General features: G+C 29.4%; 1 pseudogene; it reads right to left on the bottom strand.

Moving 5' to 3' along the window:
- Positions 1–22,009: 22,009 nt before the first annotated feature.
- LOC145755337 (thioredoxin-like protein 4A) lies at positions 22,010–23,141 on the bottom strand (annotated as a pseudogene).
- Positions 23,142–24,212: the final 1,071 nt, after the last annotated feature.

Here is a 24,212-nt window from a genome sequence, read left to right as displayed (position 1 = left end):
TCAATCCCTAACAATGGACAGGTCACAAAGTTTAGAGAATACTTTTATGTCGTTGAAGTTAAAAACCGTCCACCCTGGGTTGGCTAAACAAGGAAATGCGCGATGATGGTTTTAAGCATTTTGCTCTCGGTAAATACCTATTTTGGACAGGGTATCATATTTTCAATCTAGAAAAGCTTTGTTTTTATATTCATGCGAAGTGGAAAGTAAACCCTTTTATTTAAATTTTAATAGATAACTATTTTTTTTAGGTAACAAAATATAAAAACATAAATAATACAATAATTAAATATGCAAACTATTAAATTTCATAAAAGTTGTTTAAACATTCTGCTCGGTAATTTTTTAAATTTTTTGTTTGCTCTATTTTTATTTCAAGTTCTTTCATTTTTAAATCGTGTTCTTTAATTTTCATTTCTTGGTCCTTTATTAGTAACTTTTTGGTTAGTATATGAATTTCTTTTTTATTTTCTATTTCCTGCCTAAGTAGTAACATTTTTGCCTCCCTTACCTCACCAGAATCACTTTTTCTTTTTAAAGACCTTTTTTTAAATTATTTAAATAACTTCATTACAAAAATTACTAAACTTAAAGGTGACAACAATATTTATTTTTTTGTATTGACTTACTTAGTATTTGATTAACACTATTTTTTTGTTTTTCCTTAGGTGAGACTGGTATTACTTTTTTTACAACATAATTTAAAATTAAATATTTGTAACTTCTTTTTTTAAAACTAAAACTCTTTATTGGTAATAATATTCACAACATAAAATTTAACCTATTTATTCTTTACAGGCTAAAAAAATGTCTTCATTTAAAGAACATTCAGTAACAATTTGATCATGACTGGGGTGCTACCAGTAAGATCAAGAATCAGCAAGGCATCATCATCAAAACTGTTGTGCAGTGAATTGATTTCATTGACAATTAGAGCTATTATTTAAAACAAAGTTTTGCAGGTTTGTAGTAAATTTATCGTTGTGTGTTATTATCATAAAATATAATTGTTACTCACAAATGACTTTCTGTGTAAAAGAGCTAATGGGATTAGGTGGTAGGCCACCTCCTGTTTTTCAAATTTTTTTTTTTTGTTCTGTATTAGCTGATTTGGCTTTCTTTTTAATATTTTTGTATAAATTTTGGTAAATTTTCTGGTGTTCTATTGCATCATATATTGATTAAATTAAATTTTTTAGTTAAATCAACCCAAGCTTTTTTTTGCAGTTGTGGTAGAAGAATTTGTTAATTTTGAAGTTATAACTGGATAAGATTTTACCAATTCCAACAGTTCTCCTTAGCTTTGATCGTAGTTAAGAGTTCTAATTTTTTTATCCATTGTTTTTCCTAGCTACAAAAAGATTACATAAAACACATAAACAATAATTTTTATGCAGTTTAACTATATTAAAGTAAAAATTTCTTCTTAAATTTAAATATTACTGAAAATAGTTATTTGTTATTTGGTCTCGCACAGCTCACCCAGCCAATGAATGACCAGCTTCTCCATTTGTTTCAATTACTGGAATTTCAGCATCATAAGGTGCCAGTTCTTCTTGCCTTGCTTTTAGTGCAAAATTATGAAGACACATAATTGCAACTATTATAATTATTGAATTGTCCGGACGTGTCCGAAGTGGAATTATAGGAGCCCGAAACCTTTGTTTGAAAATGCCAAAAGACTGTGCAATCCTTGATCTTGTTTTTATGTGAGCTTTATTGTATTTTTTTGTGGTAATGTTAAGGGATGAAGTAAAGGAGTCATTAAATATTTCTTATAGGGGTAAACCATTGTCACCTAACAACAGACCAGACAAATATCAATCTTCAAAATGGTCACAAATTCTTAAATTTTCAAAAATTCGGGAGTCAGTCGATCCTGGCCAACGCACAACAATGTTGGTAAATACTCGGTGAGCATCACAGATGGCCTAAACTTTAACTGAAACCCTGAACCTTTTCTGTTTCTGAACACCTTAGGAGAATCACCACCAGGTGAAACAATAAGGATATGAGTACCATCTATTGCTCCAACTACGTTGGGAAACCCTGAAACTTGCCCGAAATCATCCATGCATGTTTGCAGAGCCAATCCATAAGGAAATGTTACAAATAAGTGTTTGCGCGAAGCTATACACTTAGAAATCCAATGTACGATCAGGCACACTGTGCATCTATGTACTCCAACTAAGTCTCCATCACTACGTTGCAAATTTTCTGTTGCATAAAACCTAAGGGTTACCAAAAGCTGCAACAATGCTGAAACACCATGGCTTCTAATTTTTAAACTTAAATCTTTTTCAGTAATGTTATAAAGCTGTAAAATGCTATTTTTATTAAATCTGTAACGCTGGACTATTTTTCTTTCTGTATATTTTTCCAGGGAATTTGTGATATCTTTTAGTCGTTTTTGGGGAATTTCGTAATTTGTATTTATTATTTCAATGATTTCCAAAGTATCCATTTTAATAAAAAATCACTTAACAATCGTTTATTCCTATTGACAATATTTAAGAACAATTCGTAAAAAAGTTTCTATAGCATTCATTTTTTTATAATAGTAATCTTAAGCATGAATAGGCTAAAGTTCTGTTTTCTTAACTAAAAAGTAACTAATCTTAACTAAGTCTAACTTAATAAAGAAAGTTAAATGTTAAATTATTACTAAAACCCTTCAAAATCACGTTTAGGCTTATTATTTACAAAAACTTAAATCTCGTGCAAAAAAGTGAACAAAACGTCCTTGGTTACAGCGAAAATCAACAAAATTTGTTGTTCGCTGTTTTGATTCGCTATAGCGATTTCAAACCGGTTTAAACCAGTTTTTAGACCAAAATCTAAAGTAAAACTAGGATTAGTTAATCCGAGTTTAACTCGACTTTAATAACACAAAAAAAATAAAAAGTTAACTGAGGATTAAGTTAACTCGACTTTAATAACTCCTAAATTTTACTGTTAATTTATAAATCGTTTTTTAATAAATCAGCCAAAATATTTAAATGTTTAAAACTGAATTTGTTTAATTTCATTAAAAATAATGTATTAATTGTTAAATTAAATATTTTTGTTTATTTTAAGTTTAAAATTCTCCAAAAGTTAATAAAGTAAAATTTTGTTGTAAATATTTCTTTAAACTTTTAATTTTTAAATAATTTGATCCTGAGGAAATACAAAAAATAATTTTATTTAAATATAATACAATAAATTGTAATTTAACTATGACCCATTGTTAAAGTTAATGGGTATTGTGACTTTTCTACTTCTTGTTATAAATTCGAAAATAAATTTATGTTTATATTTCTATAAACTAAATAAAAAAGTTTTGTTATTACATAAAGCAATTTTAATATTGAATGTTATTTAAATCTAGTGTTTGTTTAAATAATTAATCTTTAAATACCAAGCAATAAAGTAATATACTTACAGTATTCGTTAGTTTTGAACAACCTCTGGCAATGGCCAATCCACCAACTTCTGTGATGTTACAACTCCTAATATTAAGTTCCTCAAACTTGTCAATAACTTCACCCAGTAATGTTGCAGCTTCATCACCGATTTTGTTCAATGATAAGTTCAACTTTATCTAAAACAAAATTTATATTTTACTTAATTTAAAGATTACTTTAATTAAATTAACTAGAATAAAAACTGTTTAACAAAATACTTTATAAAAATAATAATAACTAAAATTTTGAAGTAACACTAAATGACCAACATTTAATTTTTACTAACTTGTTATTTATCTGAAATATTTAAACTTTAATTAAAATTTACTTATTATCACACTTATTGTTTTAATAAAATTTTACTGTTAATTTATAAATCGATTTTTAATAAATGAGCCAAAATATTTAAATGTTTAAAACTGAATTTGTTTAATTTCATTAAAAATAATGCATTAATTGTTAAATTAAATATTTTTGTTTATTTTAAGTTTAAAATTCTCCAAAAGTTAATAAAGTAAAATTTTGTTGTAAATATTTCTTTAAACTTTTAATTTTTAAATAATTTGATCCTGAGGAAATACAAAAAATAATTTTATTTAAATATAATACAATAAATTGTAACTTAACAATCCCCCATTGTTAAAGTTAATGGGCATTGTGACCGTTTTTACTTCTTGTTATAAAATTAAAAATAAAATTGTGTTTATATTTCTATAAACTAAATAAAAAAAGTTTTGTTATTACATAAAGTAATTTTAATATTAAATGTTATTTAAATCTAGTGCTTGTTAAAACAATTAATCTTTAAATACCAAGCAATAAAGTAATATACTTACAGGATGTGTTAGTTTTGAACAACTTCTAGCAATGGCCAATCCACCAACTTCTGTGATTTTACACTTCCGAATGTCAAGTTTCTCAAACTTGTCAATAACCTCACCCAGTAATGTTGCAGCTTTATCACTAATTATGTTCCATGATAAGTTTAACTTTATCTAAAACAAAATTTATATTTTACTTAATTTAAAGATTACCTCAATTTAATTACCTAAAAAAAAGTTTTAAAAAATATATTCTTTATAAAATAGTAATTATGAGCATTTAGAATTTAAATAATAATTACCAACATTTTAATTCTTATTTAAAGCTAGTTAAAATAAATTTGAAATTTAGTTTTGATAACTTTAATTACTTTAAGTTCAGATATTTATATAACAATACTTTGCAATTAACCCAGTGAGTACAAAAATATTTAGGGGTAATAATAAAATCCCCAGCAATAATATGGGGGTAAATATTATTTTAACCCATATTTTTTAGTTTATAAAACAAATTATTTTAAGCTTTGTTTAGATCAATATTTTATGAGAGTTTTTTTTATGCGAAAAAAATTTAAAGTTAACATCAATTTCTGTTTTCTTTGTTATAATTGTAAATAATAAGACTTGTTACGTAAACCTAAAATGCTTGTGTAGTTTTGTAACCTACCTTTATGGTAATATAAATCTGCCTGCTTTAAGTAGGCATACTAAATAGTAAAAGTTCGAGTTTTTACATTATTTTTTATTTAATATTCTAAATTTATTTTGTATTCAGGTAAAGAATGTTGAGTTTTGCTTTCAAAAATTTATTAAAACTTTGTTTATTGAATAAAGTAATTTGGGGAAAATACAAAATGGGTGTTTGTATCTCAACAATGGGCCATTGTTACATAGTATGAGCATTGTTAAAATTTTACTTTTTACAAAATTGCAAATTACTTATTCAAACAAAAAGTTTTATTATAACAATAAAAATATTAAAATAATATTGAATACAAATCTATAAATTTTGGTGATTTTATCTACTTTAGTAAATAAATTTCCAGTGTAAATTTAGCCTGGGCATCATATTCAAAATAACAATAATGTTTTTGCTTACCTTCACTTTTAAACCTTTAAAGATACTGGGCAGTTGAGAGTGGTCAACTTCTCCTCGTCTTAACCACATCTTTAAAGAAAGAGGTTTGGTCAGTTGTTCAAACAAGTAGCCAAGATGGATGTAGTCACTCGGCAACAAAGATTCCTTAAACTCAAGTACTAAATGATCAGGTAGAAGACTTAGAACAGACTGGTTGAGGTCATCATTGTTGGATTCATACAAATAACTGCTAAGTACATTAATAGTTGATGAAGAATCAACATTTTTACACAAATCTTGAGCATATGTTTTTAGAACAGCTTGTTTCTTATCATAAGCTGTTGAAGAACCAGATTGAAATTCAGACAAATCCTTGGAATTGTAAAACCCAAACAGAAATTTTGTGACTACTTCCCATCGACTAGTGGAAAACTGTGGAACACATTCTTGAAAATCGATCAGACTTGCCCATAAAAATAAATACATGGCAGCAAACAGTTCTTGCCAGGTGAGATGACTGAAGTTGCTTCGTTTGTCTCCTTCTAATATCTTGACTTTCATGTTTGACGAATCATAAACAAAAGTGTCAAGAAAAGTTTTAAGCATTTTTTTTGTAATTCCAGCCTTTTTAATGTCTTTTTGATCAAAAATAATTTTTTTGTTCTCAAACCCATTCCATGCAAGATAAGCTAGACATTTAAATTCGTTCTCAAGAACTTCTGTGATGTCAGGAAAATGATCTGACCTCATATAATGCTTTAAAGAAGCAAGCATAACATTTGTCATAGTTTTTAGATTAACTTCAGAGCCCGACAAAATTGCTTGATTAATGCAGTGCATGGATAGAATACATTTGACAGGAACATAATTGTAAGCATCAATGTCTGGATGTTTCTGCAAGTACTTAGATACTTCAGATGAATTTTCCCCACATATTTGCACGCAAATGTTTTTTTGTGCTTCCTTATTGAAACCAAGTAGTTTTAACACTAAGATAGGTCTGCAAGAAGGATGCCACTCATACATTTGCCTTGGTCGAGAAGTGATAAACTTATAAGCATTGGGAAATAACTTTCCATTAAAAATGTTTTTTATAATTTCTTCAGCAAAGCCTTTTGTAGATGCCAAGTTTTTAGGTGCTTTCCCTAAGGTAGTACTATTAGCTTCATCCAGTCCATCAAAGATGAGGATTGTGTCAGAACTGTTTTTAATGCAATTAAATGATTCTACATCAGTAGACTCTGGTTGATTCCAATCTATAGATGAATTTGCAACAAGAAACCTGAAAATGGACATTTTTTCACGAAAATCAACTGATCGCAAAATAATGCAGAATATAAATTTTATATTCTGAAGAAAGTCTCTATTTTCAGAAAAAATTTCCTGAATCAGAATTTTAATAAAAGTTGATTTACCAGTCCCTGCGTGCCCAACAAGAGCCACAATTTTAGAATGTATTTTAGTAAAGTCTCTTTTTTTCTTGTCTAATTCAAGTCGTTCAGCTTCATTTCTTGGCTCTTTGTTGAATTTCCTTTCAGCTGCTGCTTCAGCATTTCTTTTTGCTAATTCAAATAAGGCATTTACCTTAATCTTTGTACCAAAGTGTTTGCCAGGTTGAGTTAACTTGGACATTCTTTTAAATTGTTCTTTTCTGGTATGAAAGTGATCAACTGAATCTAGATATTTAATATCAGTGGAAGAATATTCAGCAAGTTCTAACTCAACAAATTTTAATTGTTTGTCTAACTGGACAGGAGAGCAGAATTCATTGACAAAACTACTAGCTTGCTCAAAACATTTTGTGGAAAGTTGTTTACATAAAAAATCATCTACAATTATAAAAGGTTTAATGGTTAATGTAATAAATTTATTGTCACTAGTATGTGTATAAGGCACAAATTATGTGTATTTAAAATATTTTTCATAAATCTAAAGTTTCTTTTAAAAACTTAACTATTATTGTTATAATGTTATTATATATAAGGTATTAGGTGTTATTTAATATAAACATAATTCATTTTATTAAACTTTTGTTAAACTGACATTAAATTATTTTTTAAAAAAGAAAATCAACGAAGAAGTTTAAAAACAAATAGCTTTCCATTCTACACCAACTAGCAACTATTTTGTCAAATTAAATTCACAAAAATAACCAATCAAATAAAATTAGCTAACAAAAACATTATGTACTGTACATAGCACTAAAGGTCAACAACTGGCAAACATACATTACAATGTCATTTACTAAAGTTAGTTACCTACTAAAACCAGTTACCTACTAGAACGAGTTACCTACTAAAACCAGTTACCTACTAGAACCAGTTACCTACTAGAACCAGTTACCTACTAAAACCAGTTACCTACTAAAACCAGTTACCTAATTACCACTAAAACCAGTTACCCACTAGAATGAGTTACCTACTAAAACCAGTTATCTACTGAAACCAGTTACCTACTAGAACGAGTTACCTACTAAAACCAGTTACCTAGTTACCACTAAAACCAGTTACCTACTAGAACGAGTTACCTACTAAAACCAGTTACCCACTAGAATGATTTACCTACTAAAACCAGTTACCTACTGAAACCAGTTACCTACTAAAACCAGTTACCTAGTTACCACTAAAACCAGTTACCTACTAAAACGAGTTACCTACTAAAACCAGTTACCCACTAGAATGAGTTAACTACTAAAACCAGTTACCTACTGAAACCAGTTACCTACTAAAACCAGTTACCTACTAAAACCAGTTACCTAGTTACCACTAAAACCAGTTACCTACTAGAACGAGTTACCTACTAAAACCAGTTACCCACTAGAATGAGTTACCTACTAAAACCAGTTACCTACTGAAACCAGTTACCTACTAAAACCAGTTACTACTAAAACCAGTTACCTACTTAAACCAGTTACCTACTAAAACCAGTTACCTACTAAAACCAGTTACCTACTGAAACGAGTTACCTACTAAAACAAGTTACCTACTAAAACCAGTTACCTACTAAAACCAGTTACCTACTAAAACCAGTTACCTACTAAAACCAGTTACCTACTAAAACCAGTTACCTACTAAAACCAGTTACCTACTAAAACCAGTTACCTACTAAAACCAGTTACCTAGTTACCACTAAAACCAGTTACCTACTAACTCAGTTACCTACTGAAACCAGTTACCTACTAGAACGAGTTACCCACTGAAACGAGTTACCTACTAAAACCAGTTACCCACTAGAACCAGTTACCTACTAAAACCAGTTACCTACTAAAACCAATTACTTAGTTACCACTAAAACCAGTTACCTACTAAAACGAGTTACCTACTGAAACCAGTTACCTACTAAAACCAGTTACCTACTGAAACTAGTTACCTACTGAAACCAGTTACCTACTAAAACCAGTTACCTACTGAAACTAGTTACCTACTGAAACAGTTATCAACTAAAACCAGTTACCTACTAAAACGAGTTACCTACTGAAACAGTTATCAACTAAAACCAGTTACCTACTAAAACGAGTTACCTACTGAAACCAGTTACCTACTAAAACCAGTTACCTACTGAAACTAATTACCTACTGAAACAGTTATCAACTAAAACCAGTTACCTACAGAAACCAGTTACCTACTAAAACCAGTTACCTACTGAAACCAGTTACCTACTGAAACTAATTACCTACTAAAACCAGTTACCTACTAAAACCAGTTACCTAGTTACTTACTGCAACAGTTACCTACTTAAACCAGTTACCTACTAAAACCAGTTACCTACTGAAACCAGTTACCTACTTAAACCAGTTTCCTACTAAAACCAGTTACCTACTGAAACCAGTTACCTAGTTACCTACTGCAACAGTTACCTACTTAAACCAGTTACCTACTAAAACCAGTTACCTACTGAAACCAGTTACCTACTTAAACCAGTTTCCTACTAAAACCAGTTACCTACTGAAACCAGTTACCTACTAAAACCAGTTTCCTACTGAAACAGTTATCTACTGAAACAGTTACCTACTAAAACAGTTATCTACTAAAACCAGTTACCTACTGAAACCAGTTACCTACTAAAACCAATTATCTAATAAAACCAGTTACCCACTAGAACGATTTACCTACTAAAACCAGTTACCTACTAAAACCAGTTACCTACTAAAACCAATTACCCACTAGAATGAGTTACCTACTAAAACCAGTTACCTACCAAAACCAGTTACCCACTAGAATGAGTTACCTACTAAAACCAGTTACCTACTAAAACCAGTTACCTACTAAAACCAGTTACCTACTAAAACCAGTTACGTACTAAAACCAGTTACTACTAAAACCAGTTACTACTAAAACCAGTTACCTACTTAAACCAGTTACCTACTAAAACCAGTTACCTACCAAAACCAGTTACCTACTAAAACCAGTTACCTACTGAAACTAGTTACCTACTAAAACCAGTTACCTACTAAAACCAGTTACCTACTAAAACCAGTTACCTACTAAAACCAGTTACCTACTAAAACCAGTTACCTACTAAAACCAGTTACCCACCAAAACCAGTTACCTACTAAAACCAGTTACTACTAAAACTAGTTACTACTAAAACCAGTTACCTACTACCATAACCACTGCAACAACTGGTTTAACATGCTTTAAATGTCTACCGAACCTATCAACATTGTGCAGCAGATATTTTATTAAGCATTACCACACGAGGTTCATCATTAACGGAAGATAATAATAATAAATCACATAAGTAGGTACCTGTTAATATTTGAAAGATCTGCGATTAGCAGCGATTGAAAGAAAAAAAATGTATTATGTGCGTTGTTAGGAGCTGAAACTTGTATTTACAGTTAGTTAATAAAGCGCCAATAACTTTATGATTACTTTTATTGGTAAAAGCAGTCGGTTAACTTCTTGTGACCCATTGCAAAAATCTTTAACAAAAAAATTTCAAACACATAACTTTGAATTGTTAAGCGACTAATTGTAAGAAAAAAATTAAATATGCCGCATTGTAAACTTATCACAACAGCAGAAAAATATTTTGTAAATTTAAGCATGTTTTTGAATTTATCAAAAGGTTACTGGCAAGTATAAATGCAAAACCTAATGGTACTGATTCCTGATGGTAAATTTGAGAGCTACCTCTGTTCAAGGTTACAAGAAACTAATATTGGAATTAGAGAATGTAAAAGTTAAATTAATGACCCAACTGTACATACAGCAACCTGAGTAAAAATATGTAGCAGCGTTAGAGAAACTGTTTAAGCAATAGCGCCAAAGCAATGTTAATGTAAGACTGTCAAAGTGGGTAATTAAAACTAACAGAAACAATTTTTTGGGCCACAGCGCTCTTAAAGAGTTTTGAGCATAGTTTCTGTATTATTTTAACCATTGTTGTAAACTAATGAAAAAATGAAAAAGAAAGATACCATGGTAATCAACATCTCTATTTGATTATTCCACCTTAACAGAAATTCTCCTGTTACATGATACTATAACAATTATAAAGATTATAGATTTATTAACATAGCCACAGACTCACACCTTCTCGTCTGTTACCTTTATTTACTGAACTGTTATCTTTATTAAGTTTTGTAACTTTAATGTAGTGGCTGAACTGGAAGGATTCTTTTTGTGTTATAATATTTTTGTGATTTTCGCTTTGTTTTAAAAAAGATTGTAAATAAAAAAGCATTTAACTGAAACTTAAATTAATACAATTAGAGGTCCTGTCTGAGATCATGCTAGAAAACTAGAAATACTAGATAAATAAGAAAACCAAACAATTTCATTTAAAGGAACAAATTAATTCCCAGATAAAATATAAAAAATCCCCCCTTAGTAGTTACATGGGCTCTAACTGTAAATAAATGATAGAAAATGTAGAAAAGATGTTTTTTAGTTAAAATTAAAAACATGCGCTACTTCAAAACTTGTTTATAAAAATAAATTAATTACAAGTTTTATTGGCCTAGCCTTGCCTTACCAATCATGTCATATATTGTAATAAATCAACTTTTTTGTTCTTGTGTCGTGTCTTAGTGGTATTTTGACTAATGTGAGATACTTTCTAATCAAATTACTTTTGTTACCTGGATCTGGCTTGTCAGTTACTGTGATAACGTCCTCTTCAATTTTCTCCCATAATGTTGCCAATCCACTTTTCTTTAGAGCATCTTTTACAGCATTTTCATTGGGAACAGGAATATCCCGATCAAGCCATATTTTAAAGCCTTCATCACACTTTTCTTCAATTCTTACATCTAAATAAAAATCTAATTCATTGAATTATTTTTAAAAACTAAACAATAACAGATTCTTATAATTTTATGTTTAAAATAGCGCTTTTGTTAAATAACAATAATGTATGCCTGGACCCTAGCAATTAAATATGGAAAAAAAACTTTATTAAGAGCCTTAACAAGCAGCATTATAATTGTTTTAATTAAATAATCACCACTAGCTACTTACTGTTCCTGATATTTTCCCTCTGATTGCCTTTCAAACCAAGTTCGCGAAAAAACTTTTCAACGTAATACCCCCCGATCTTATCCTCTGCATATTTGCAAGCTAAACATTTAAAAAGTTAAACTGACAACAAATAATAAACAAACTAATATTTCTTGATTAAAACTTTATAACATTAATAAAATATTAATATTGCAGCCAATAAAAAACCAATTGTAAACTTTTAAATTTATGTATTTTTAATAATAATTTACCTCTCTTAAGATAATATTTCCGATCTAAAAATAAATAATAATATTCAAATTAAGGTATTACAATTTTTTTTAAACCAGACATTAGATTTGTGAGACTTGCTGAAGCAAAAAATTCACTACTTTTTTAATATTTGAAAAATCAAGTTATTAATTTTAAGTTAAAACAATAAAAGAGAATACTTTAAAAAACAGTTTAATTTAAATAAAATTGCTTTAATTTTTTGTATCCGAGGTTGGAAAAGTCATATTTTGTAAATAACTATTAGAATCCTTGTATTTAGGCTTTGTTTAATAATCAAGTATTTACTATTAAGCTAAAGTTGCCCGAAAACAAAACTTTTGATTTACAAAATTGTTAATTAGAGCTTTTTTTGTACAGTTCACAAGAGCATATAAACAGAGGGTCTAATTGTACTAATATATATTTTGGGGTATTACCTGATGTTTTAAGTTCTTGTTTGTCAATTACATTTGGATCAATATCAGTACCGGGTGAATTTTCAACATCATATTGAAGGATTTTTTCCAACAGCAAAGTTAAATTTAAATTTTTTAAAGCTTTAATTAAAATTTTTATGTTGGAAACGGAACAACCCTTGTTTTGCCATATTTCAAAAGCTTTATTGCACCTGTCTTCATTTCCTTGAAATTCTAAAAGTATTTTTATAATAAATTTTTAAATTATAAAAAAAAAATATTTATTTGTTTAAAAACATTACTCATCTTGTTTATATATATTTTTAAAAATATTTTTATCCTCAGTGTGGGAGGTAGACTTTTTGACCCAATCATAAAAAAGCATAGATTACCCTGAGCAAGTCTCAAGTTGCCTTTGGCAACTTAAAATATAGTTAAATTAAATTGCCCAATAATTAGTCTGCTATTTGTTTTTTTAGGTTAGTAAGAGTTCATACCATTTCTAGTGCCTTACTAATGTGCGCTACAGCATGAGATCAGTGGGGATTGAACCCAGGGTAGTGCAGCAAGTGTTCTAACCACTACACCACGTTGCCAGTAAATTTTTCCATTTATTTAAAATAACAATTTCTTACTGTTTTTAACATAATCAATTTCATTATCATCTAATTCAAGAGTTCGAAAAAACTTGTCAAAATCACCAGGTTTAATTTAGTCTTCTATAGATTTACAAGCTAAATATGCAAAAAAAATAAGTCGCACAAAGTTTTTTAACAATATTTTTTTAAGAATAAAATTTTTTAGAAACTATAATTGTCTTTAGAATTGTATTGAACAGAATTGCAAATTGTATTTGCATATATGAATTAGTTGTACAAAATTGTAGCAAAAAAATCAAAAATATTATAAAGTAATGACAACATTTAAAAAAATAAATTATTTTGTTAAATTTTTACCTTTTTCAAGATTTTTTCGATCTAAAATAAAAATAATAAAAGTTTTAGAAATTGGAAAATATTTTATTCAATATAGTCGAACAAACTAACATTTTGTAAAAGTTATAGTTGCATAGTTATTTATACTGGTATTTGTTGTATAAATTTTTTTGCTTAGAGTTGCAGTTCTTATGCATTAAATTTACAAAACAGTCTTTTTTAAAAAATTTAGTAAACTTGCCTTCTTTTCGCTTTCTTAGTTGTGAATTAACCTCACTTGGAAGTTTCTCTTGACCTTGTTGTGCAGAATCATGTTCAGCTGGGTCTGTAAATAAATTAAAACTTGGTCTGACTTCTATAATTAGGCAAATCCAATCATGTAAAAATGACAAACAACTTACTTGGAAGCAAATTCCTTGAAATTTCAGCAATATTGCCGCCAGAAATATTTAAACTAACTGGTTCTACTTGCAAGTTCTTCAAAATAAAAATTAGGAAAAAATCAATTTATCGCTTAATTTTAAATAAGTAAATCAGTAATTTAGGTCATATTGACTTTTGGACTTTAAGTCACTGTTTTTATGACCTCCTTAATTAGTTTAAGAAAATATAGTTTAGCAGATGGGTAAATAACTCAAAAATGTTTTAGACATGACGATGACGTCGTGCATCACGTGACTCGCGAATTTTGGGACTTTCCCTATTTACAATAATTACCTTCAAATCTCGATATCTCAAAAACTACTTCACCAATTTTAAAAATAATCGGATCCTCGTGCAAGTTGGCAGAATTCCAACAAAATTAAAAAAAAAACTCTGCGACCGAACCATCTCTTTAATAGTTTTATGTAAAAAGGTCAAACATTTTTAAGAGGTATTTAGGTTCTAAACCCACTTACTAATTTTAAAGTTTTAAACTAAAAAGAATTTTTTTTTTAAATAAAATACCTGGGAATTGAAACCTGGCTCTGGATTATTAACATCTGGCTGCTCTGGATCATTAACATCTGGCAACTCTCGATCATTATTAATTGGCAACCCTGGATCATTAACATCTGGCAACTCTGGATCATTAACATCTGGCAACTCTGGATCATTAACATCTGGCAACTCTGGATCATTAACATCTAGCAACTCTCGATCATTATTAATTGGCAACCCTGGATCATTAACATCTGGCAACTCTGGATCATTTGATTCACCAGTTTCTTCCATGAAAAAAGTTTAAAAAATAAGTCATCATCTTTTAATTCTGATTATTGAATAAATTTATAAAAATCAAACATAATTTAACAATATAAGGTTAATAATTTACTAGCACAGTGTTTTTAACTTTCCTATCAGATCAAAAATGCAATTTTCAGAAAATAATTATGTATTGTGAAAATAACTTGAAAATACCTGTTTGAGGAAATGTAGAATTGTATATTGAAGCCCCAGGAATGAATCCTCCACCATATTGCTTATGGTGAGTAATGTTTTCATGGCGAGTGATGTTTTGAGTGATTTCGTTTTGATGAACTTCACGAATTATGTTGACTTGTGGGTTATGTATATGTACCACAGCATCTATAATAAAATTAATTTAATATTAATAATAAAATTTGCATTGCTAATATGTTGCATAGAATAATGTTTTGTTAAGTCTATAAATAAATTAGTCTATAAATAGAGGTCTGGTTTTTATAATTAGGCAAACCCAATCATATAAAATTAATAAACAACTTACTTAAAGGCAAATTCCTTGAAATTTCAGCAAAATCGCCGCCAGAAACATTTAAATTAACTGGTCCTGCTTGCAAGGGCTGCAAAATAAATATTACAAAAAAAATTAAATAAACATAACATTTTAAAATGAGTAAATCAGTGATTTTGATGTCGTAGACATTTGTACCAAAAATCACTGTATTTATGACCGCCTAGATTGTTAAAAAGAATATATAATTTAGAAGGTGAATAAATAAAAGTTTTATATTTTACACAGGTAGTTTTACTGATATAATATTATATAATACACAACATTATTTACAACCTTTAAAGTTTATAATAAAAAGATGATATTTTTCATGTTTATATATACACCACTTTTAAAACAATAATTTATTGTACAAGTTGTTTTTAAAAATGATTTAGATAATGTACAAAGTGTCTTTAAAATTCAAATTTTTCCTCAATTTTTTTAAATTCTATAAATTTTAAATTAAAGACAAGCGCTTTTCGACTACAAAATTTAAATAACTGAATATAAAGTAGATTTATAGTGTAAATGTAAGACTATATTTTATCAATATTAAAATAAAATTTTGCAAAAAATACAATGCATATAAAAGTTTTAATCGGTTGTTAAAATAAAGAAATATGTAAGTTTTTTAGAAATACAAAGTTTAGATCGAAATAAAAACTAGCACTTTGAAAAAAAAGAAGCCCGCTAGCATTACTTTGGTTGACACTAAGAAGCGTAGTCTAACAATTTTGCAACCTAAAAACAATTAGTTGCAAATTTTTGCTGAAAGCACCGGTCTTTTTTCCTTAAATTTTGATTTTGAGGCGTAAATCAAAGTAAATTTATATATTCTAAAAACCAGCATATATAGATCAAAACTTATTTATAGATTAAACTTTACAATTTTTTTTTAAATATTAATAAAATACGGTATTACACTTTGGCTATACGATGCAAACTTCCCGGGTTAAACACTGTCCAAAACCTCTGGTATAGTCAATGGAGGTAATTATTGAACGATTTTGACAAACTTGGCCATAACTTTTTTGTTTTAACTTTAAATCAAATATTTTTTGTTCTCAAGTTAGTGTTATCATTCATTATTAGGAAAAAATACTATTTAAATCTCAATCTACACATGTTTGCCTAAAATTCTAGATTAAAAATGTCCAATAATTACCTACACAAATGGGGTAGTTACTGGACACCGTGAGGGTAATTGTCGACTAGTGTTAACAATGCCACATTTAAAAAAAATTTTGTGATAAAGGGGGTCTTTTGGATAATTTTAGGCTTCAGGCAGTCTAACCTTTTGTAGGACTATCAGAATCTTTAAGAAACTGCTTAAGTGCCTTACCCTAGTAAAAATTTCCTTTTTTTAAAGAATTGTCTACATAAATTTAAGTCTTTTTTAGCGTCTTCCATTTCATTGTAGGCTATATACCTGCAGGCTAAACTTTTAATATCATTTAAAGTTAAAGCAAATTTAGCGCCAAAGCAAATTTAGCTTTTAATTGTTTGTATTGAACGGTGTTAAATACAGGCTTTAGGCCATGTTCTGAGGGAAATGTACCTTCATTACTAAGATTATATTAAACTGTTGATATTGGTATGTTATATTCTTTGGATAAATTTGTTTGTGTTCCTTTAATAATTCCTGAACTGCACTTTTTTTAAGCTTTTAGAGGGGGGGGGTATATCTTTTCTTGGCATTTATATTTTAAATTTATTTCTACCCCAAATTAGCCGTTAAAAGCAAATAAAATGTATTCACAAGTGTCCAATAATTACCCCCATTTACAATAATAGGATGGAGGTAAACATTGGACGCATTTTGTATAGACTGTGATGAAGAAAGAAGCTTAAATTAGAGCCTTATAGAAACATTAGTGCATTTTTAGTTAGTGTTGCCAATCTGAAAATTTAGTAATTTAAAAATTTTGTAAATTTTAACAACTTACTATTTGCCTTTATTTTCGAAAAAATTAAAATTTTTGAAATTTCAAAAGTGCGTATTTTTTTTTCAGGCAATTTAGATTAAAAAAAGTGACATTTATTTAAACCTTATGATATAGACAATGTTCTGGCAAATTATAGGTAAAAAGTGGCAAACCTAAAAATATTTGGAATGTTCCACTAATTACCTCCAAATTTTAACTGTCCAATAAATACCTCCATTGACTATATACGATGATCACCACAAGATCAATGTTTATTTAATAGTTTTATGTAAAGAGGTTAAACATTTTTAAGAGGTATTTAGTAGGGATGTGTCGAGCCTAGTGCTCGGGATTCGTACTCGTGTACAAGCCTAGGCATTTTTAAAAGCTCAGTTTTTGCCAAGCTTTCACGTTAAATTATCCGAGCATTATCAACTAAATTAATTTTTTTCTTTTCAGTAAATTATAATGCAAATCGAACGCCGTGCAGTGTTATAACTTTTTAAATACAATAGTGTTATAATTTACACTGCGAAAATTCGTCGGTTCACCGATAAATATACTAATATATACGAATCAGTATTACTATGGTTTTATTATATCACGCGAGATATGACGTTGCTATTCAATTGTTGTCACGCCGCCAACAAGGGTTTTTATTGAAAGACTTTTTAGTACAGCGGGCGCTATTACTGGCCCGCTTCGTAACCGGTTAACTCCTAAACATGTCGAAATACTTACATTTCTTCATGTCGAAAGGTCACTTAGGTATTTATTTTCGCTATTCAAAAGCTCGTATTGCTCGGCCGAGCTTTTTTTAAATTAAGATGCTCGTACGAGCCGAGCTTTTTACAATTTGGCTCATTCCTAGTATTTAGGTTCTAAACCCACTTACTAAATTTAAAGTTTTAAACTAAAAAGAATTTTTTTTTAAATAAAATACCTGGGAATTGAAACCTGGCTCTTGATCATTAACATCTGGCTGCTCTGGATCATTAACATCTGGCAACTCTGAATCATTAACATCTGGCAACTCTGGATCATTACCATCTGGCAACTCTAGATCATTATTAATTGGCAACCCTGGATCATTAAGATTTGGCAACTCTGGATTACTGTTGTCTAGCAACTCTGGATCATTTAATTCAACAGTTTCTTCCATGATAAAAGTTTAAAAAATTCGAAAACACAGAAAATCGTTTTACTAAAACAAGCAGATGTTTAAAGGGGATTTAAAGTGGATTCCCTAAAAGATAAACAAAAAGGATTTAGACTACATTACACCACTTTAATATTACATTCATTTTTTTTTTTAAATTTATTTCCTTGCTTTTTCTGTTATTCTTAAATTATTTTAAACATTTATTTTCACTTATTCCATATATATATGTAAACTTTCACTAGTTAATGTGAAATACATTTTAAAAGGCCATTCTGGGACAGTCTTTCTTTAGGTAGGTTTATTTCGGTTAGTCCCTTTATAACATCCAATTTACTTTCCTACAAGAGCTATACTGGGTTATATGAAATGTAGTTATTTTTTCAATTTTTTTTACACTGTAACTACTACCAACAGCGATAGAATTTTATTTTTATTGTATGTAAAATGTGTCAAAATTCTCCTTTTTTCCAGACACTTTTGTTTTTGTTGGTTTTGTCAGGGAGATCAGAAGATTTAGCAATAAGATTCGGCCTGCAAAAAACTAAAATTTCCATGTATAATGTCAGCGTAAAAAAATAAAAGTATATACTATTTATATATGAGTTTTGATAAGTTGTTAAATACATATGTTAGTTTTTAGAATGTTTATTTTTTTACAATTTAAAATTTTTTTTCCTGATAGACAGGATACAGATATATTAAACTGTGGTGTGTTGTAGCTTATTTTGGATAAATCCGCATAAGCTAACTTTAAATTTTATAAACAAAAATTTTTTGATGTTAATTTAAAATGGAATTGTTATTTATTTGCTGACAAACTTTGACGTATTTTTCCTCCCTATTTTAATAATAAGTTTCGAATGATTTTAACTTTAACTTGTTTATCGAATTTTAACTCTTTTTACCTGAATTTTAACTCTTTTTACTCTAACCTCATTTTTCTGGTATTAAATTATTTTTTCAACGATTTATATCCGTTTTTATTAAGTGCAATATTTGTTTTCAAAAACAGTTAGGCAATTTCGTTCTGCTGAACGGACGCCACCCAATAAATATGGATTTCGACTTAACTTAAATTCAGAGTTTATTTCCGTAAGAATTAGCCGGAATTTTAAATTCTTGTAAACAACCAACGACTTAGGACAGTTCTTAAAATTAACAAATTCGCTACAGTAGCAATACTCAAACTTAAATAAAAAATACTTAATATTTTAACATTAGCTTATGACATTAAATTTCCTGTCCATTCTTGTCGTTTTCTAACTTTGGCAGTTTAACCTTCAAAGGCTTCTCTGAGGACGTTTTACATAAATAGCGTTGTTTTTAATAGTGGTAACCGTTTTGTGACGCATTCCTATGTTAAATATTTAAGTTGGTAGCACTTTTTATTATTTTATAAAATTTAAGTAATGTAACAAAATCAACATATTTAAAACAATAAAAAATGTATTAACTTTCTAATTAAATAAATTTCAATATCTGTTTTTTCTTAGGACGTTTTACGATACTGTCTTAGGACGTTTTACGATATTGTATTCTCGACCAACGTCATAACTGGCAAAACATATCTATATAATTTATCCTCGACTTAAAACTTTAAGTTTATTGCACGTTGTCTTATTTTAATTCACAACAAAATTCTAATACAAACATACCAACAAAATTGAATCACATAAATATAAATTAATCTATTTTTTTCAAGTTATTATTTTCTACTTCATTTACAATCTTGTTCACATATTCCTTCATTATATTTAACGATTCAGGCCAACTATACTTTGGTTTGTAGCCAAAATGTTCCACAAACTTTTGATTGGAGACGGTGAATCTTGTGCAGGACAACTTGGTCATGTTTGGTGTAATATTGGGCTAAAAATCACAAAATAGTTGTCATTAAAAGTATTATACATGAAATAAATGTTTAACCCATGCAATAACTTAACATACTGACCCTCGTCACCAATGTATTATCCAAATAGGTATAAGGTTTATTTTAAAGAGATAAGTTTTACACCATGACATTTAACCAAAATTTAGGTCGATATTTATTGTAAAATGGCGTTTTTGCGAATATGTTTTAAAGTAAAACCTTTATGACAGTAACCCAGCTAAAAACTACTCAATAAACTAAATATTTACCTCTTTTTTGAACCCAAACCAACCCAGCACCTGACAGCACCAAACAACAAACGTCAAAATGAGGATAAACAACCAAAACGGCAACACTGGCTCCCTCTTGTGAATGGTGAAACCCTAATGCTTCTAGAATTTCAAGTTTAATCTCAGGTAAGATAATTCTGGGGTTTTGTCACACAGAAAGTAGGTGTTTCCCCCAACCAAAGAAGGGGACTCCTGTACAATATAAGTTATAGTCTTTCAGTAAGAACATGCTGAGACATATTAGTTACAATCTGAGCTATATACGGCTGTGGTGGTGCTCGAACCAGAGACCTTTTGCACACCAACCCAATATTAAAGCAGTGAACAACTTAATTTTGTTTACCTGCATTTTTGTGGCTGCAATCACGTGACACCAAGTCACGTTACCAACGTACATTCGAGTTTGTAGCGCCTCTGGTGGAATAAGAGACTTGATTACTTTAGTCGCAAGATGGCGCAAAAGAATCGATTTGATAAAGTTGTCATCTTCGCCATAAATACGAGAACCTCTAAGTGCACATGTGACCAGTTTCTACAAAATATTATGCTGTCAATAATAAAAAAAACAAAAGCAGACAATTATATGCCGAGTAGACCGACAGCGTGGTGTAGTAGTAAGAACACTTGGTACACCACCATAAGGTCGTGGATTCAATCCCCCTTACTCTCATGCTGTAGCGCCCTTGAGTAAGGTGTTATAAACAATATAAATTTCTGTTGAGCCAGCACTTAATCAGCAGCATAATTATCGGACAATTATTATTTATAATATCTCAAACTACCACAAGCAACTTGAGACTGGGTTGAACTAACTATTGTTACTCTATGTTTGGGACACTTGTTCAACTTTCCCGCATCGAGGATAAAGACATAAAAAAAATAAAAATAATGTGACTTTACCTAAAATGTTTCCATTTTTTATCTTTTTTATCGTTCAACTCCAGCACAAGCTCCTTCGCGGTTTCTTTGTACTTCTGTATGACGTCACAGAAGAGTAACAGTAAATAGTGTCTTCACTAGCACCCACTAGTGGTTCCATGGTTCAATTTGGTCTGAAAGCCTAGATTGAGCTCGTGTAGAGACAATAACCGACACTGTTTGCACAACAAGCCTCCAGCACGTTCATTGTTCCTATATGACGTCATAATATATTAAAGAATAGGCTGTAGTAATCTGCACCATTTAAGTTCTAGAATAAATAAACTATGTTGTCGAATTCTAATATAACAACGACGTAATATATGACATCACAATGCCTACCTCCAACATTTATTTTCCATAATTTTTGGCAAGGAACTAATACCTTGTAATCGATGACACTGGCCATATGCAAAACCACATGACATTCTTGTACGACTGACATGAGACTACTACAATCTATGACGTTACACTTAATCCATTAAACTTTCATGTTGGCACCTAAAAAAATAAATCAAATAGAAATTGAAAAAAAAAATTAAAATTTTATAAAAAATATCGAATATAAATACTTAATACCACGCATAAAATTAAATTATTAAAATTTTGTGTTTTAAATAAACTTTATTTTTTTAAACTGACAACAAACCAATCAATTTTAGAATATTCCTACTCGTTAATATTAATATTTTGTTTAGTAATCCTTTGGGGAAACCACCAACCCCGTCCCCCTTTTTTTTGAAATATTGTCTCTAGAATGTCAATCTTTTCTTGTTTACCCTCCATCGGCCAGTTAATCTTGTTGTTGTTTTCCGTCCCAAGATCGATCATTATGTGCTTGTTCCTGAAAACATTTTATTCAGTTAATAATTTGTAAATATTTTAAACCTAATTTTAATATTTGATTTGTTAAACTTTTATGATATGGGAAGATTGACTTCATGACCTAAACTATGGGCAACATCAGTTACCCCGACCCAGTCTTTAGTTGCCTTTGGTAGTTCAAGATATTTTTTTTGTATATATCTTTATCCTCGATGTGGGAAAGTCTAAAGCACGACTTAAACATAGAGTAACATCTGTTACTCCGACCTAGTCTTGAGTTGCCTGTGGCAGTTTGAGATATTATAGATTATAATTGCCTGATAATTATGCTGCTAATTAAGTGCTGGCTCAGCACGAGTTTATACCGTTTATAGCGCCTTACTCTAAGGGCGCAACAACATACGAGCAGTTGGGATTGAACCCAAAACCTTATGTAGTGTAGCCAAGTGTTTTGACCACTATACCTTATTGCTAGCTCACTGAACCAATAAGAATCAAACCGCAAACTGCGGGTTAGTCTTTCTAATGCTTAATACTTGTGCCGACAAAATTACATTCTTAATGTGAACAACAACCTGTAGAAGAACATAGTTGTGCAGGGGTCGTATAATCGTACATTTTGTTGAAGTCTGGCACCTCAGTAATTTCAACCAAATAAACAACAGCAAAGTTCTTCACTTTGTCAGCTATACTGTACAAGGTCTAAACATTAAAAATTGTTGATTTATTAAAATGTCACATACAGAATTGTAAAGCAAAATATTTGTGTTGTGTAAACGTCCAAATTAAATATTTTGCAGAATGATCAAAAAATATTTAAATTCAATTCCGGTACCAACTTAAACATTATTGAACTTTTTTATATTTAAAATCATTAAATACCTCGTCCATTTTCGGGTCCAATCGTGACCGAACCGAATCACGACAACTTTTTCTTGCTCGCTTAAGATCGATTGATCGACTTGCCAGCCGTTTGTAAGATGGAGAAGCACGTTCGACATGGTTACCTTTCAACTACACCAACCATTACCAAATAAATATTTTAAATACAACTTTTTAAACTGTTTTTATAATTTTGTGCAATTTCGTAAAAGTTTTCGCAAAACTAAAAATCCAAAATTTGTACGAGCAAAAAAGTTTACGCTGTTTTGTGTTTATCGAATTTGTTAAAACATCCGTTGATGCGTAAAATTTTATCCTTAAATAATTTCAAGAAATCAATATTATAAATAAGAAAGTGTGTAGGTGTAGGCTTGTAAAGGTAATTTAAAGGATTGTTAAGAAAAAAGTAATTTTTTTGTTTCTAAAGATGACCCTATACACTTACTAGGAGACAAGTTGTTTATGGGCAACTTTTCTTAAATTTAAGTTATTTGTCCAAGTATGGGCTTAAGTAATTTTGTGGAATAATTATTAATTTTGTGGGATAATAGAAAATAAAGGAAAGAAACCCGACAAAAAAAGGGGAAAAAGAAGAGATTGTTAAGATTGCAATTGTTCCATGAAATGAATTTAAATAATATTTAACATTGCTGGATATTTAAACAAGATCTTATAAGCATCGTTACAAATAAAACACAATAATGCTGAATAACAAGGAATTTTAATCGCTTCTACAAAGTGTTTGGCAAGCGGTGAAGAATTAATATTTTCATAATATACAAGCACTTTAAACACATCTACAATAACTACACAAGATTTAGGTTAACATACAATAGTGGTTGCAAGTCAAATAATGTCCTGGGTCCAAATAATAGAAAAGATTCAAAATTTCATTAAAATATTATTTGTACTAATTGACATACATCTTTAAAATTCATTTTAACTGGTTGAATACATGACTAAAAAAAGTTGCCATGCCCTATATGCTTCTATTGTAGCACATATAAAGCAATAAATACAAACTCAAAATGTTTTTATAGGTTAATAAGATACAAGTAAAATAATGTCTAATATTGTCATTTATGCAAAAGTTTTTCATTAGGAGAGGTTTCCCTGCCAAGTTTTCATATATATAGATAATAACAACTTTAACACATATAGAACCATACTAAAAACTACATATTAGTAAA

The sequence above is a fragment of the Corella eumyota genome, chromosome 6 (genome assembly GCF_963082875.1).
Source record: "Corella eumyota chromosome 6, kaCorEumy4.1, whole genome shotgun sequence".
Taxonomy (NCBI): Eukaryota; Metazoa; Chordata; class Ascidiacea; order Phlebobranchia; family Corellidae; genus Corella; species Corella eumyota.
This window is presented reverse-complemented; position numbering and strand designations above follow the sequence as displayed.